The sequence below is a fragment of the Prinia subflava genome, chromosome 28 (genome assembly GCF_021018805.1).
Source record: "Prinia subflava isolate CZ2003 ecotype Zambia chromosome 28, Cam_Psub_1.2, whole genome shotgun sequence".
Lineage (NCBI taxonomy): Eukaryota > Metazoa > Chordata > Aves > Passeriformes > Cisticolidae > Prinia > Prinia subflava.
In genome coordinates, this window is record NC_086274.1 from 669,596 (window position 1) to 686,852 (window position 17,257).

At 39.5% G+C, this 17,257-nt stretch overlaps 1 protein-coding gene across 10 annotated transcripts in view; it reads right to left on the bottom strand.

Annotated features, from left to right (window-relative positions):
* ZBTB20 (zinc finger and BTB domain containing 20) overlaps positions 1–17,257 on the bottom strand; it is a 472,116-nt gene that overhangs the window by 259,655 nt on the left and 195,204 nt on the right. For 8 of the 10 annotated variants that reach the window (XR_010083181.1, XM_063419871.1, XM_063419872.1 and 5 more), the window contains exon 5: positions 487–567. The exons of the other annotated variants lie outside the window; for them this stretch is intronic. The gene's annotated coding sequence lies outside the window, so the exon portion shown is untranslated. The remainder of the gene's footprint in view (positions 1–486; positions 568–17,257) is intronic. 10 annotated transcript variants of the gene reach the window in all.

Consider the following 17,257-nt stretch of genomic DNA (forward strand, 5'->3'; position numbering starts at 1 on the left):
CAAAAATATCAACTCTCCTCTGACTCTTGCAGAATCGTGAGGGCTTCAATTCAACTTCCATTTAAAAAGTGGGGTAAGCATGACCCACAGGCAATATAAACATAGCCCTGCCTCCTGATGAATGGCAGTGTGACCTGGCTGATGGACACACAAGGCTGGCTGATGTCAGCAAGGTGATCATTAGTAAATGGATGAGGAGCCACTCTGAGCAGTTCTGGGGTGTGCTTTATCTTCTCTGTGCTGAGCAGAAGACCTGGCTACCTGGCTCCCCTCCTTCCTTGGGATTCTCAGCACTCCTCTCTCTGGTGCACCAAGTGACACTCTTAGACAGAGAGAAGAGTGAGCTGCCATCAGGCTTGTGGCTAGGGAGAGCGTAAGTTTAATTAAGGCTGGCCAGTGGATATGAATTTTCTTCATTGGGACATAAATAACAGGTCTCACAATCTCAAATGTTATTAAAAAAAAACAAAAAACCTTGTCAAGTACCTTCAGTTCTAGACCCCCGAAGTTTTCAATCTCTGTGTCACCAGAAGTGTCCAGAAAGCTCTCTTCATTGAAGTCTTTGTGCTAAAGAGAAAAGAGGGTGATATGATGAAACAAAGATATGATGAAGTGCTCCCATCAGCACCATGGTGCAATTTTCCTGGAGCAAAGGTGGCTCAGGAAACACCCTAATGCTCTCTATAACTACCTGAAAGGAGGTTGTAGCAAGGTGGGGGGCAGCCTCTTCTCCCATGCAAGTAGCATCACAAGAGGAAATGGCCTCAAGCTTGTGCCAGGGGAGGTTCAGATTGGACATCAGGAAGAATTTCTTCACTAAAAGGGTGGCTAAGCATTGGAACAAATGGCAAAGGCTGCCCAAGTAAATGGTGGAATCACCATTGCTGGAAATGTTCAAGAAATGAATGTGCCATGGTCTAGTTGACATGGTGGTGTTTGGTCAAAGGTTGGACTTGATCTTGTAGGTGTCTTGCAACCTTGGTGATTCTATGATTCTATAATATTCAGTTAGAAAATTAGTTACTTCCCAGAACTTTGCACACATCTGAGGAACAGACTTGAGATTCACTCTTGCTCCTGATTACTCCATGAGTTGGATTTGATTCATGCACCTGAATGGAACTGCTCACAGTATATACAAATCTCATTCTCCTTCCAACAGGTTTTGGTTGTGCCATGTGGGATCCAGGAATGTGTTGATAACACTTCAAAGTACTTGTAAAAATGTCATTGTGAGCCATGTGCATGTGGAGCTCAGCCTAAACTGTGGGGCTAATATGAGCATTGGCACAAAACTGTGCGTGAGCAAGCAGTATGAGGCTAAAGAGTAAATATGAGCAGACAGCATCATGGGTGATGAAGGATGGGATTTGAGTCTTCTGCTTTTTCCTCTCCAATCATCAGATCACTCCTCTGCCTGCTGTTCCTCCTTCTCCTCTTGTCTCCTCCTATCTGTGCTACGTCCTCAAACTACGGATCCTTGCTGATCCTTGCGGATACTTGATGATCCTGATTTTGCACAGTAGAAATCATTAATTCACTCAGTACTATGGCTAATAGCACCATAGTTTTGCAGAAGATGCCATGGTATCTAAGACAATGAACCTACAAATATCCCTAAACAATAAAGAGAAGTGAAATTCACTTTTCCAGAGCAGGTAAGGGACTAAAATAATCTATACTGTCATGAACATTTTGAGCTGGGTCTCCTGACACGCTCCTGTGTCAGCCCAAAGAACGTGGTGGTAGTCTCAAGCTACCCCAGAACCTGTACCACTTCTATTCAGAAAGCCCCAGAGGTGTAGCTGGGCTGCAGTACAACATCATGCACACAAAACTCCCCACATCAAAGCTGGTGAGAGCCATTAAGGATGCCCCATGTTGTGTCTGTAAGCACACCAAACAACTGAGTATGAACTGAAGTCTTTAAAAAGATGGGATTTTAACAACACTGCATATTTTAGCAAGGTGTTTCCACACTAAACTTGTACTCCACCTGCATCTACCTTTTTTGCTCTTAGAAATGAACACAATTTATTCTGATCAATATAGACTAATTTCCTCTTTTATTCTTAGGTACTGTTATATGCTACCCTATGCCATTCCTTATCCTTGCATTTGGAAAAGAAATACTTCCTGTAGCAACTGGCTATACAACTATTGTTCAGGTTTCCCTGATACTTTTCCCCAGGGAAGCAAGACACCAGTGGTTGTTGCAAGACCATGAAACTAGATGGACTTCCTGCTGAAAAATACTCTCGGGATTTAAAAGAAGCTGTGCACATCTTCCTTCTGACATTTCTGTTTCTAAAGGAAAGGATTAGACGGAGGGTGAAAGTACACAAAGTGTTGGTGCTGTTGCTGCTGGTCAGAGCTGCTTCAGAGGAGATTCTCTAGACAGCCTCCTCCGGTTAGATCCTGCTGGAACAGAATCTGCAGACTGTAATGTTTAAATACCATTCAGAAGTTAAAACAGTAGTGACAAACCCAGTTAGGTTTAAAGCCAGATTTCCATTGCAAAACACCCCGCATGCCATCCCTGCTGACAGGCAATGCCAGGCATTGCTGTCAGCCACAGGCTACAAAAGGAAGAGGAAGAAAGTAATGTGCTGCAAGTTTAAGGCACAGACACATACTGCTAACAACTTCTGTCTGCTATCCTTCCTCACCCCCAGTCTCTGCCCCAAGACATTGCTCTGATTGTGCAGTACAGAGACCTGGGCTGTGCACAGAGATCCACCCACAGGCTACAGCTCCAGGACACCCAGAGAAGCATTCATCTCACCCCGTGCTCGGCCCCTTCAGTTATAGGTGTTGAACAAGCCCATTCTGTGAGGAGGAAGCAGCACAGGGAGTACTGTCAAACTCCAGCTGCGATTCACAATAATATACCAGCTCATTCCATAAAAACAAATGGAAACCGGGAGTGCTTCTAGGGCAGAAGAGCTGGGAGAAAGTGACAGTGTAAGAACTCCATTGTAGATGGGTGAAATAGGGAGTCCAAAGTGCAACTGAGATGGTAAGGAGTTGAGTGACTGTAAGGAGGAAAAGGAAGATCTGTGTGGAAATGACCAAGAGACAAAGAAGGCTCAAAACTAAATGAAAGAAAATAATGTGAGCTAAAGAAGGATTCTGAGGTGATTGGGGGAAGAAAACCTAAGCAATGAAAAGATGTCAGCAAATCCAATCACACTTATCCCAACCACAGGTTAGGAGTGCCCTCTCTAAACGGTGGAGATAGATAAAACGTGTGTGTTTCTTTTTCTGGCCATTAGCGTCTATGTCTAGCAATAACCTGAGAATGAACCATTTTTGAGAGCTTTGTCAGCTATTCTTTCCACACCACAACCACAACCTCCCTGGCATGGCCCGAAAAATAACTAAACAAAAAATGTATTCAAAACTTTGTATCTCTTCACCTCTTGGTAATGATCCAGCTCTTCCGAGTTGAGAGGTGAGAGGAAGTCACCGCTGTTCAGTCAGCTCTGTGAAATGAGCCTGGAAAAGGTAATGAGCTTTTCCAGAACAATAGTCTCCATGGTACATTAAAAAGAAATTCTACCAACCCTCCCTGGTTGCACCTTTGATAAAGGAGGTGGAGGGGAAGAAGGCCTGACATCAAAAGATCAGGAGCATCCTAAATTGTCCCACAGCTTTCAGTGTGAGTTGGTGCAATAAGCTGCCACACAGCCGTGAGGGGTGAGCCATGCACCTGTGCAAGGCATGCTGAGGAATGTATTACAACAAACCATGGCCTCTTTCTTTGTCTGAAGAAACACTCCTTCCAAATCATGGCTAGATCCACTAAGAGGGGCTGGAGAAAACATCTCCCACCGGGGCAGACCTGCTGCCTCTTTCACATGAGCAGAAATACAATTTCTCACACATACACGATTCCATCCCTGTGCTGGAAGCTCCAGTGGAGGCACTCGCAGCTCAGTTACAGGTTTTAATTATGAAATGACAGTACCGATGGCTGGCTTTGCTTGAGCCAGCATGTGTCACCAAAGCTGATGGGAAATATGCAGGAAAGAGACACAGTTTAATTAGCCTGAATATTTTACAATGATTATTTTCTACAAGAAAACCACCCCACATCTTGATTTGTCACCTGTCAGGTTGCTGTTCTTATCCACCATGATCTCTCCTTGCTTCTTCATGTCATAAAAAAAACCCAATGATGAAAATGACAGACAGATGCAAACAAGATTTTGGTAATTACAGCCCTGTGGCTGGTGGTTGTTTGAACATCGTTTTATTTCTTCCAATCAAACAAGTCCTTGGACTTCACAGCCCTAGAGCTTCAGACAGGGGTGAAGCTGATTATATTATGACATTACAGCGCAGACTGGCAGATCAGACAAAGTGGATTTCACTCAGTAATTAAACTGCAGTATCTTTCGTCTAAAGTCCAGGACAGGATTAATCGAAAGGTAGCTCTTTATCATCGCGATTAGTGCTGGGATTTGAAGAGTGACTCCACAGATTCCTGATTTGATAGCTCATCCTGGGTACCAGCTTATCGGAGACTGCACATCTGTCTGACTTGTAAAAATAGCATGAGGTCAAGATCTATTTGCCAAGTTGCACCATCTCTTTTATTTTATTTTTACTTGGAGATTGATTTAAATATTACAGTGTCCTTTGGCTTTTGATTTCCATCTAACACCTGCTAACATATAACCCTGCCCCCACCATAAACTGCACTGGATCTAGAGGACAGTCTCACAGTTTTCTCTGTACCTTCAGATTTATTCTTCAGGGTTTAGGAAAACCCACCTGATTGTCAGAAACTAAACAATACAAATTTTACATACAATAGCTTTCTAGCTGCTCCGAAGTGGTCTACCAAAAGAAGTTTCAAGCTTTCAAGGCACTCAGAAGATTTACTAGATTAAAATAGAGTCCTAAGAATTTGGGTTATTTGTCAGCATTGTATAGAATCCCTAATACAAAATGCCAGCTAATGCCCTTTTTTTTTTTTTTTTTTTTTCTTAAGTTTCCAAAAAGCTTTCAATGTTCCTGCTTCTCCTCACAAGGCTGATAAACACAGACTGGGAAAACTTTCTCAGTACAGCCAGACAGTTTCCTTATGCTGCAAGCTGGGGAAGCAGCACTCCTGGCACTTGCCCTGATTTACTCACTAGAGGAAGGAGAATTACTACACGTGGAAGCAAGGCAAGGAAAAGCAATGAACATCTCTTTTTATTTTCTTCTGCAAACAGTCATTCTGTTCAAGAAACAGAAAAATCAAGGTAGGACAAAGGAAAACACTACTTCTCCCTCCCATCAACAAAACACAGTTAGGAATTGACTTAAAATCCTGGAGATACTCTCTACCTAAAATCTTACAGGCAATGATGTTTTGAATTACACTCTATGGAGAACACCCTGGTAAGAATCCCAATAGATTCCAAAAGTATATGGGAGTGGTTTGGCATTTGGCTTTAGGAAGTCATATACATTTTTAGGTTCCTTTCAACAAGTTTTTAAGCCATAGCAGTTACAAATACTGATGTCTCACAGGCCACTATTACTAGGTTCCAACTGTTCCCCAACAAAGCTGATAAAAAAAGAAATGTATTTGTGAAAACATCAATAAAAATTTTATTAGTAGCTGAATGATGTTTTTGAAAGACAAATACTTTTACTGAAAATTGAAAGAATTTTTTGTGGGAAGAAGCTGAAAATCAAAAGTATTCTATCTGGAAGTCAATTCTAAGCATAGTTTCTTTAAAATTTTTAGCCTAAAAAAAAAAAAAAAAAAAAAAAAAGCACCACAATTTACACTGTTTTATTTCATCCAGAGAATAGTCCTCTCCCTACCACATTCTATACAATTCAGAATTGCTCAGCCCACCCGTACAAAAGGATAATCATCACAATATCCTTTGATATTTTGCCTATAGCAATGTTTCCTCTCATTTGTATGAATCCCTGATGTAGATTACGAAGATCTAAAGCAGGGGCAATCTCCTAATTTCTACCCAAACATTTATTAGAGACAGACATGTTTGGGGACTGGGTAGTACTGCAGCCCAAATAACAAACTAAGCAATTCCTTAGGCAAACAAAGTATTTTATCTGTAGTTTTATTGTTATTGTTATTTTTGTAATGGAATTTACACAGAAAAAAAGCCAAATTATTCATAACCATTCATTTAAAGTTCTGAAAGCTATTTCACAGCTCTTGGAGTCATAGAAGACCCTCAGTATCATGCAGTCTGATTCCCACACAATAAAGAACTTACAATTCCACCCAGCAATTCCCATAGCAATTCTAATGACTGGTGTGTATGGGTACATAACATTTACTAACAGGGATGATCCTAATTTAAGGAATTAAACCAGCAGAATATGAAAAACACCTTGGAAATTTGTTTTAGTAAGTACTTTCTCTGCCCAAACACAAGTGGGGAGAGAAGAGGAAATTTAGCCAAGCAAGCGGGCAGAGGCACAGAAACATCACACAGATGAATGACAAACAGTGCATTTCTTGGTCAGCTAATAAAGACACAGATAAGTAATACCAGACAGAACAGTCTCAGTAATCTTTGTTTAAATGGCTAGCTAAATATGTAATAAATTCTCACTGCTATACTTGTTCTTTGTAGAGGTGTGAAGGTGTGAATTTTATTCCTAGTCCTGCTGCTGATACTGTAGATACAGATTCAACTTGCACAGGGATTTCAAAGCTAGTATTCAGACCACTGAACTACTCCTCAGACCAAGCTGAAAACAAAATGCAAATGAACTACTGTGGATCCTGAGCTCATGCTGTTTCCCTCCTGCCTTTCAGAATTTCCCCATTTTTCCTCTGAAAATTCTAAAGTTTTAAAAATATTATTAAACAATCAAATAAACACCAGCCTTTATATTTATATTTTTTCATTCCTGAGTCTCTGTATTATGCTTTGATCATAAATTCAGTATCTTCCCTCCAATCATGAGGACTAGAAACTTATTTTATAAACAAAAAACAAAGAACTTGACATTATCTGTTTACTTCAAGAGTACAATCTTTAAGAAAAACATCAGCTATTATGACACTTTCAGTAAAACTGCAACCACTGCCAGCAAAGTGAAACATTAATCTAGGTGTGCACATCCTTCTGGTTTTCACATCATGCGTAAACACTGAAATCCCACAAAAAGAGCCTTGTAGTTGTGCGTTACTCTGGAGAAAAGCTGGATAGCTCAACACATCCATGACTTCACAAAGTGGTCAATCAGCAAGTGCTTCCCACTAAACAGGAAAGGACTCTTACATGCCAAGTCCTTTGGCTTTGGTAACAGAGTGGTAAATTTCATATTAACATAAACCAGGGTAAGATTTGTCCCAGTGTAAATACAACCAGAATTAATGTTATGTTTTACCGAGTTCCTAAACAACTACAAATTTCCCCCACCTGGAAAAGGGAGAAATACACGTCTTGCAGCACAATGTTTTTTGAAATGAAATCACAGCTGAAAGCTTGGATAAGACTAGTTAATAGAGGCAGAGAAATTCCCAGCCATCAACACAAAAAGAGACTGCATTTGCTCCCCAAACTCTAAAGATGCTGCCAGCATGCAGTTCCTAGGCCATATGTTAGTAAGATGAACCAAATCGACCCATAATCCTAACCAGGAGGTTACCATGAGGGCTGAAACTGTGATGCACTCAGTAAGGATCTGTTTTTCTCAATTAAAGAAATAACCATAACTACTTTCAGTAGAGTCACCCATACTCATAATGTATCTAGTCTCAAAAGATATTTAACATCATATATTAAGTATGTCAAGCAGTCATTCCATTAATAACACTTTGCACTTCTCCTTTTCATGCCAGTAGACCACAGCACTTTGTGATCATGAATTAATCAATGCTACCACCACCTGTGCACTGGAAATAGTTGGCTGGCGTCCATTTGATGACCCTGGATGATATCTGGAGATGTGATCCTCATTTTCCTACCTCCCAAACCAAGCTCTAACCAGAAGACAAATCACCAAGTAATAACACCAAGAAATGATGGCTTCCCCAGATTCACCAAGTACTTAGCACAATCAAAATAAATCTGTCAGGGTAAGCAGAGATCATATACTTTGCCTTTACCAAGGCAGAGCATATGAAAAAGAGAACGATCAAAAATTAAAGAAAGAAAATGCACAGCTTGCAGCTTCCTAAATTAACATCAAGTTTGCCAGAATAACATTTTCTTATTCCACTCATGATTGTCAGGCAGGTTTACATTCCCTATCTCCTGTGCTATGCTTATAGGCAACAAATCAGACTGCCCATTGTGGAAGACTAAAAAAAACTGGAGAATAAAATAAATACAATGACCTGGCTATTTTCTAAGTTTGGTTCTAGGATGGAATTTGATGAAACTAAACCCATCAGTGATGATTATCAACAAAATATAGGTTTCTGCAAAAGGTTTAAACAGGACTAGCCATATTTAAAAGCTCCTCAGATTTCACCACCTAATAAATTTATTACTTCAAGTCCCTCTAAACAGAGCTCATTGCCTTGAAATACTTTGCTAACTTTTGATTTGGTTTCTACTTAGGTAAAGAAACTGAAGTCAATGGGAGCTTTGCTAGAATAAGGTTGAGAAGAGAGTTTGCAAAAGCTATTACTCTTATTTTTTACAGTAAAAAAATAGCTGCAGAAAAATATCTGTGCCTGAAGTGGAAGAAAAAACTTCAAACTTCACAGTGCTGCTTTTAATAAGGATTATACCTTCAAAATGAAGACCCAGCAGATCAGACTGATCATATCTGCTTAGTTGATATATAACCTTATGTTCCCAGCTTAGAAAAAATAATGCCCATGGACTAGGACAAGATCAACTCACGCTATACACTACCTAGAATTTTATTCCAACTGTTTAAGACATATGCTAACCACCCTGAGTTACTTCAGATGATACATATTTTTCATTTGTACTTCAAATTTTACCAAACTGCAGATATTTAATACTTCCCTCTCGTGTCTTGCACAGATTTCAGTGATATGGATGTAAATTGTTTTTTATTTTTCTTTGATATGGCTTGCAATTAATACAGAGGTTAAACAAAACAGTTCCACTTCTAAGAAACTTTTCTACAATCAGTAGGCATGAACTTTATACTGTCAGGTATAAACTGTATGCTAATTATTCTTAAGTGCCCACCACACCCCCAGTACATGGTACAAGTAGAAAGAACGTTTAAAGGTAAAAACTTTGGCCTACGGGCTCACCTAAATAGCCAGAGGGTAACTGATGTTATCAAATCAGCATTAATGAAATCAAGTATTCTTTATATTATACACCATTTTAACAAGAATCTAAGATTTAATCTAATAACTGCTTTAAAAGGATTTGTCCTAAAACACTCTATTATAGGTAAGATTATCATCAATAAATCATACCCTAGATGTGATTTCAAGTATTTAAAGTTTGGGGCTTAGGGCTCAAAGCATTTGCTTAAACATAGCGTTCAAGAGGCATCAGAAAAGCAGTTTGGCTTAATCACATGGCTAGCAGATAGGACTTAGCACTTCTGAGATAAATGTTTTATGGGAAAAGCAGCTGAAGGCCAGGTGCTGTATCCTACAGCATCTCATGTGGTAACAAACACCCACGCTTGAGCATTTATTGTGCACCCAGTGCATCGCTACCTTTCCATCTACTCATTGCTTTCAGAAATTCTTATCTTCAAAAAAAAAAGTAAAAAAGTCAGACAGCTTCTGTCTCTGGCTAAACATAAAAAAAGCCATTAATGAAAAACCCTGCTCACAAAACTTCATTTTATGTCCTCCATGTCATAGTTGAGAAAATTCATACTCTGTCTCTAGAAATTAAACTGGCTGTAACATATGCAAAATTTCCTCTGAACAAGGGAAAATTTGGAATTGTAAGAAAGAACATTCCTTTTAAGTTTTATAAATACACTGAGGTCAATCCTGACAGGAATTCACAAAGTCCTGACTGAACAAATTGTGGTGGACTGCATTTCCCCCGACTCTTGAATCTTACTTTCAAGATTATGTGATTGAATTTTCCAGACTAGATCCAGGGTCTACACTAGTCTCTTTCACCAGCCAACAGATTTAACCCACTGATTTCAAATGTTTGCCCAAATGCTGCAGGAAGAAGGTATTATTTGCCCTAGTTCTTACCTTCCTTCTTCACACACTGTGCAAGCTACCAAGAAGACAAGCTGACATGAAGAGGATTCTCTCGAAAACCAGAAACACCTCCCTGCAAAGCTCACACAATGCATTGTCAAATTTCAAAATATGAATTCAAAAACACAGAGACTTATCCATATTTATTCAAGATCTCACAGAGATGGTAAATATGATTAGATAGGGATTTGAAGATAAATAATATCATCTGCTGTCTCATCTTCACTACTCTAAAATCAGAAGCCCAACATTGTTAAAGCATTCAAACTGCAGCCTGTATTCTTACGACTCTGCAGTTCCTTTCTATTTCACCCGTTCTCGCTTGTTTTCGCTGGCAACGGTGGCACTTTTGGATGGCTCTATTTTCCCCAAAATGGCCATTATGAGCAAGACTTTTGGTTTAGAGCACTGAAACACTCGGTAGGGCAATGGGCACCCACAGAGGAGACATGGGTTTGGATTGAGAGCAGCCTCGGGGACCTCAGTCGGTGGAGCACAGACACGCCATAACCACACGTTTATTGAAATGGGAGGCTCCTCAAGCAGAGTGCTCCTGTCGAATTCTTGAGTGTTTTTCTTTCAGGGGCATTATACTGTCTCTGAATTCAACAAGAAATCAAATTAGGACTCCTGGGTTCCATTTCTGGCCTGCCATTTACCCGTGATAAGATATTGGGCAAATCATTTAGCATAAATAAGCTTCAGTTTACAGAGCTGAAATACTGCACATGGGTGCAGTAAGGCTGATGAAAAGTACCATAATGGTATTATTAAAGTGCTTTCTCCCAGTTTTTTAAAATTTCTTATCAAAGGTTGTCTTAACCTGCCTTGCTGAATTTTAAAGACTACTCATTTTCTTGAGAATCTCCTTTTCAAAGGAAAAAAAATTTCAACTGTTTAAAGATTTCCTTGCAGACATTACTACAAGACTTTAGAATAAGGCTACATATGGTGCAAGTAGACAAAAACAATTTAAGAAATTATTGCTTTTAAGTTCCAACATAGAGTAGCATAATAGGCTAGCATCTCTTTACATGTTTTTTTCTGATTTTAGCTTATGGTTCTGTGTATGAGAAAAAGGACAACTGTTTCCCTCTCTGTCATCTCAGTCCTGTCCCAGGAGCTGCTCCCTTCTACTTGGCTTGGTCTGTACTTGGGCTCTGTCAAACAAGTGTTGGTATGTGTGACTTTTCCAAACCAATGAAATTAACTTAGATTCAGTCTTTTAATGCACAAATTAATGTTCACCAAAACCTTGGGGATCAGATACAGCAGATTAGAAGTACTAAGGGGAGCCAGGCTACATCAATTAATATTTAAGACCAATAATTTCATATACAGCCAAGTTCAGGAATAGTGTAAGGTACCCATGCTGAGACATATCCACTCAGTGCTAATCTTTGCACATTATGTATGTGGGAACTGAAAAGATCTCATGAAATGTAAATGCAAACCATTCAGGGCCTAATACGTAGTTGCATCATTACAATTATGTACCCAGAGAAGTCCATCTTCTCATAACCTGCAAACCTGCACAGTGCTCCCATTGTACACACAGAAACAGAAAACAGAAAACGAACATCTTTAGGGCAACTCCCTCACTTTGGTTACTAAGCTTGTGATAACATGCACAGAAGAATTTCAGATAATTTTTGAGGTGCTTACAGTCTTCAGCCCTGTGAAGAGAAGAGATCCCTCATATGAGGAAGTATTTCAGATTCCTTTTTTTGTGACAGGCTGAATGACACCTCTAAGTGACTAATATTCTTCAGCTGACTGCAAAGGGAGCCCAGATGAGGATGGAGGTACCTGCACCACAGGTAACTAAATGTCAGCAAGAAGATCCTTTGACCCTGTCTTTGAGAAGCTCTGAGCACTTCTGTAATCTCATTAAATCCATGGAATCTACAAGTGCTTAGCTCTTCTGTGAACCAAAGATGCATAAAAAGAAGCTTCCCAGAATTAACACACAATAATTGGGAGATCATGTTGTGAATTCATTAACAGTTTGTTAATTCAAAACATTAACATCATAAGCACAGGGTAGGAGCCTTACTGCTCCTGCAGGTTTGTTGGTTGGTTTTTTTTTTTTGATGATGATGTCATCTCCCCAGCTACAAATAATACAATGCTCAGACTGGCCATGAGGAAGTCTAATATAAAATATCCCTCTAGAGACAGCATGACTTCAGCCACGATCAGACTTCTGGTGCTACCAGGAAAACTTTCTGATTAGCTATTCTGCTGCGATAGCACACACTGTACCTGCTCTAGGGCAAGAGCATTCTTCAGCAAACAGGATTGCCACCGAGGGGTTTCCTTCAGCTTTTGTGAAAATTTTGCAACTGTCTCTTTTTCTTTTCACCAGTGTATTTTTTCTTCCTTTCCTCTTCAGTGAAAAAAGAAATCTGATCTTCACAGATGGAAAATTAAGTATTTCCAGGATGGTCAATATACCCAACAGCCATTCAAACTGGTCTGATAAATGAAAGCATTTAAATAGTTGCAACCAAAATACGCGACAGAAGGTGGGAAAAGAAATGCATAATTATGCCAGCTACCAGGGTACTGTTTATGTTTTATCCTTTGGAGCATTACAAAGTACAGAGCACAAACTATTACTAGCATTTTTGTGTACCTTAATATCTGCATATTAAATCATAGGTATGTGTGATACATAAAATTGAGGAAGAGTATAAATTAGCTTGGCTTCTCCCAATGATGTGCCAGGGCTATCAATGGGTCATTCAAACCCACTGCCAGGAAGATTGCTCAGTAATATAAAATGGCCAAACCAAATCATGACACGACACAATCACTTTATGTTAATTCTGTTCCTTATGTGATACTTCTGTGTTTGCAGGCAGCACATGTTGGAAATACCAGAGATGAGGTAAATGCGATTACACAAATGAACAGAATCACCCTTCTCTTTTACATGTCACCCCGACCTCCATGGGCCCAAGTAGCAAAGAAAAGACAAAGTAGTAGTAGAGGGAAGGTCTTCACAGCTGTCCTTTCTTTCCCCTTCACTAAGTGACTTTTCAGGGACTTTCCTGCATGTTAAGCATCTTTTTTGCATTGCTTAATATTGTTATTAATAATTCATATTTTTGTCTTTCTCCTCTCACTCTGACAACTTTTATTTTTAATCAATGGGCATGTGTCAAATTGCTTTGTTATTTATTTATAATGTAAGCTGACAAAAGAATGGGATATGTGGTATAAAGATGAGACAGTGTTTCTTTCCTACAGCTGATATCCTCAGTAATAACTATGTGTCTTGTTCTCATCAGTAGGGTCCGAAAAACTAATTTTGCCACAAATAATGGAGGACGTATTTAGTATATTTGTACAGCTGGAAGTCTCTCCTCTGTCCCCACAGTCATGCACTGACATAAAAGTTGAAAATATAGGTTTATTTGTATGCAGGCACATTGTCTTTGAGGAAGAAAAGGAGTGCACAAAGGTGTTAATAACGATGTGCCAAGTACTGATGTGCTTATTCAGACAAATGTATTACTAAGATCAATGTTCTTTGTCCCCTAATGTATCAACAATTCCCACAAGTTGTTTATGGCAGAAACCTTCCTACTCTTTTCAGCTCACAAAACCCAAACAGAATCACTAACTCACCCAAGACAGAGAGGAATTCAGTGGCACAATGCCTGCTTAGCCCCCCTTGCCACATAACACATGGGAAGCCTCTTGTGGCAGAATGCATGGGGGAAATGCATCATGAGGCACCTTCCCTCATAAAGCTGGGAAAACAATTAAACACTTCCTCACTGAACATGTGAGAAGTAAGCTGTTGATTACAATTGGCTTCTATGTTACACACTTAGAATTTGACTCCTACACCCCTTTCATGCACACACATTTTACCTCGACTGCTACTTGAGAACTCATTTAGTTTCTCTCTGGATTTATTTTTGTCGAATAGTAAAAGTGTCTCTTAGTTCCAGCTGAATGGAGTTCACTGTTGTGACTGCCTTGGTGTGTCCTGAAGCAGAAGGCAGCCCTGTCTGGACTGTGGGAATGGTTTGGTGGAACTTGGGATTGTATTCTGCAGCAGTGCGTACCTGCTAGACAGGATATTGCCATACAAAGGTGTAATTATTGTAAAATAAAATAAAGCACAAAGCCAAAGGGGGAAAAAGGATTAGACACTTTTTCTTTTCCTTAATAAAAAGGCTACTGTGCTATGTGACTTCTAATTCAAAGGAGGGTGTAGACTGAGGTTCTCTGCTTAAGACTCCTTGTTCCTGAAAAGCTCCTACTTCCCATTTTTCTACAGTCACCACCACGTGTTGTGAGTGGGGGTGTGTTGGTGTGTTTGAACTTTTTATTTCAATGCCTGCTGAGAGTGTTGGTGCAATAAAGTGACATGCCTTTACATCCTGCTCCAAGCACAATGTAATATCAGCCGAGTTACCTGGTGTAGCTCTGAAAGCCAACCAAGCAAGAGGACATCAAAAATCTCAAAGCCACCATATAGACTGGCCAGTGAATTTGAGGAGGCACATCAAAGAAAATAAGGTAGAGGATTAGGTTGTTAGAAAATTATGTCATCAGAACAATGGCTTGCAAGGGTGAAGAATTTACTTTGATTTTCAGAATAAATTGTCATAGCCCACACATACACATTTGCTTTTATTTTCAAGTTTTCTAGTGTTTCATTCTGTTTTAATTTATCCACTGTGGAAGGGAGAATAAAAACTGAAGCATTTTCTTTGATGTTATCCTAGCCTTAATGCTTTCTTTCAATGCCTCCTTCACCATACACATCATGCTGAGATTAAGCATGGCATTCAAAGTGAGGACTGTCCCTCCTGATTTACAGCTCAGGGACAAAAGAATGCAAATGCCCACTCCTTATGCTTGAAGACCAGTTGGTAACCAGATCTCCTCATCCTATGCCTCCTTTTGATGCAGTTATGAGAGAATCCAGACTCCAGTGTGGCCACAATGGAAGTGGTCAGTTCACATATTTGTCACAAACACCACCAGTGAATTTCCTCTCTCTACCACCTAAGGGACCATTCAGATTTTGAGTTCCAGAGGAAACTACGGCCATTCAACACCTTTTGAACAACAGAAATACAGTAAAATCAGGGTAAATCTCAGTTACCATAACTAACCCTACTGCATAATCAGGGCTCAGGCACATCTGGCATCTCGACAACTCAAGAATTGGAGAATGATGTCCTGGAGAGGGTTGCCCTTATCCAGGGAGAGCAACTGAGCAGCCCAAAACTTGTGATACTGATGGGTAATTAGTCTGTGATTTCTGACCTCAGAAGTCATGTGCTCCCCTCATCAACCACCTTCTCACAGAAGAACCTTACAGAAACAGCTTTTATTTCTTTTTGTGTTACCAGTTAGGAACTGCATAAGCAAGCAGAAAGAGTGATCTTGTCTAGTATTCCCAACAACTCTGTGGGTTTTAAAAGGGCAGAGGAAAATCCTCTGGGTGCACAGATGAGGTGGGCTGCAAGACAATTAAAAACCAAGCAATTTTTAAATAAGGTTGGTGCGCTGGAAAGCACCAACTCTCCCTGGGTATTAAATAATGCCCATTTCTGTTTGTTGTTTTTTGTATCTTATTCAGGAACACAAAAGGGAACGTGTGTAGCAGTTATTCAGTTGTTGCCTTTTATTTTTTTTTTTTTTTTTTCCTAGTTCAGGGTTGGTTTTTTTTTTTCATATGAAGCTAGATTTATTTAGGGAGGAGATTTTAACAAAGTAGAGTACTGGTATGTTTCATCTGAAGTGCATGGTAAACCACTCATTGACTTCCATGAATATAAAGCAATCGCTGACTCTTGAGAAGTTTACCCCCGCCCCACCCAAAAAAAAAAAAAAAAGAAAGGAAAAACCAGCCAAACAAATAGAAATCTCAAATAATCATTGAGTGTCAGTATGTCTCCAATGCTTATGGGTGATTCTCTTTTCTCACCATATATTTTTCATTTCCTACCAGCTGAATCTTTTACTTTTCCAATTGATTTATACTATCCTTGACTAACAGATGTAGTTACAAACTGAACTGATACGAAAGTCTAAATGTCTAAGAGGGGAGAGGGATTGCCACAGATATTATTGTTACCCATTCAACACATACTGGCACACACATATCCATATGATTACAATCTGCCCATAACACATAGGGAATTCAGTTCAAACTGTCACTTTGTGTGTATTCAGTCTAAAATCTACTAGAGACTAAAAAAAAGAAAGGGAGGCTTGTTGTCATAAAGAAGAGGGACTACCTAGGATTACTGATTGAATGAATTGGATCTTGTGACGACAGAGTCAAAACAATTGGATCATCTCAGTTATACAGAGGTAGAAAGCAAAAAAATCAGCTTGAAGTCTATGGACAGGTGCGTGCTTCCAAGGACTATGGCTCTTTTGATTCAAACAGACAGGAAAAGGTTAGGGCATCTGGGGTTTTTTCTTCCTCAATAGCCAATTTACTTGCTGTGTCACCTGCTACACTTCTGTGTCTCACTCTCCAAATCCTTAAATAGAAATTGTTAATTTGTACACAGACACCAACACCTTGAGATGGTGGGGTGCATTTTGCTGATGTTCTTCTGCCATTGACTGAAGAGACTGGTGGTTTTCATGTAAAAAGTAATGGCACTTTTGCTGTCCTGAAACCAAAGGAAGTTCACCTTTTCCTATAGTCACTTTTCAAAATATTTCCTTCTGCTCTACAAGCCTGCCTTATGCAGCATGTACATTTTGAAATTAAGTATACTAAGAGGTAAGTCTCTTGATTATATTTACACCATGAGCCAAATTTAGTTGTGCCTTATACACCGAGTAGGCACTTTGACCTTCAAGAGATGCCAATCAAGACAGAATTTGTCTCAGAACCTTTCTCTGCCAAAGTTTTCCACAATCTTGCTCATGTGTTTTACAGTAATACTTTCTTTTTTCCCTGTTCATTAACTATTAAAATAAAATATTCACATGACAGATTTTTTGCCTCAGTTTTCCCACAGCAATCATATTTCCTCACCCAAGAGGATGTCAGGAAGCTTCATTAATTGTTTCTGAAACATTTACAACTTTTCATGGAAAAGGTAA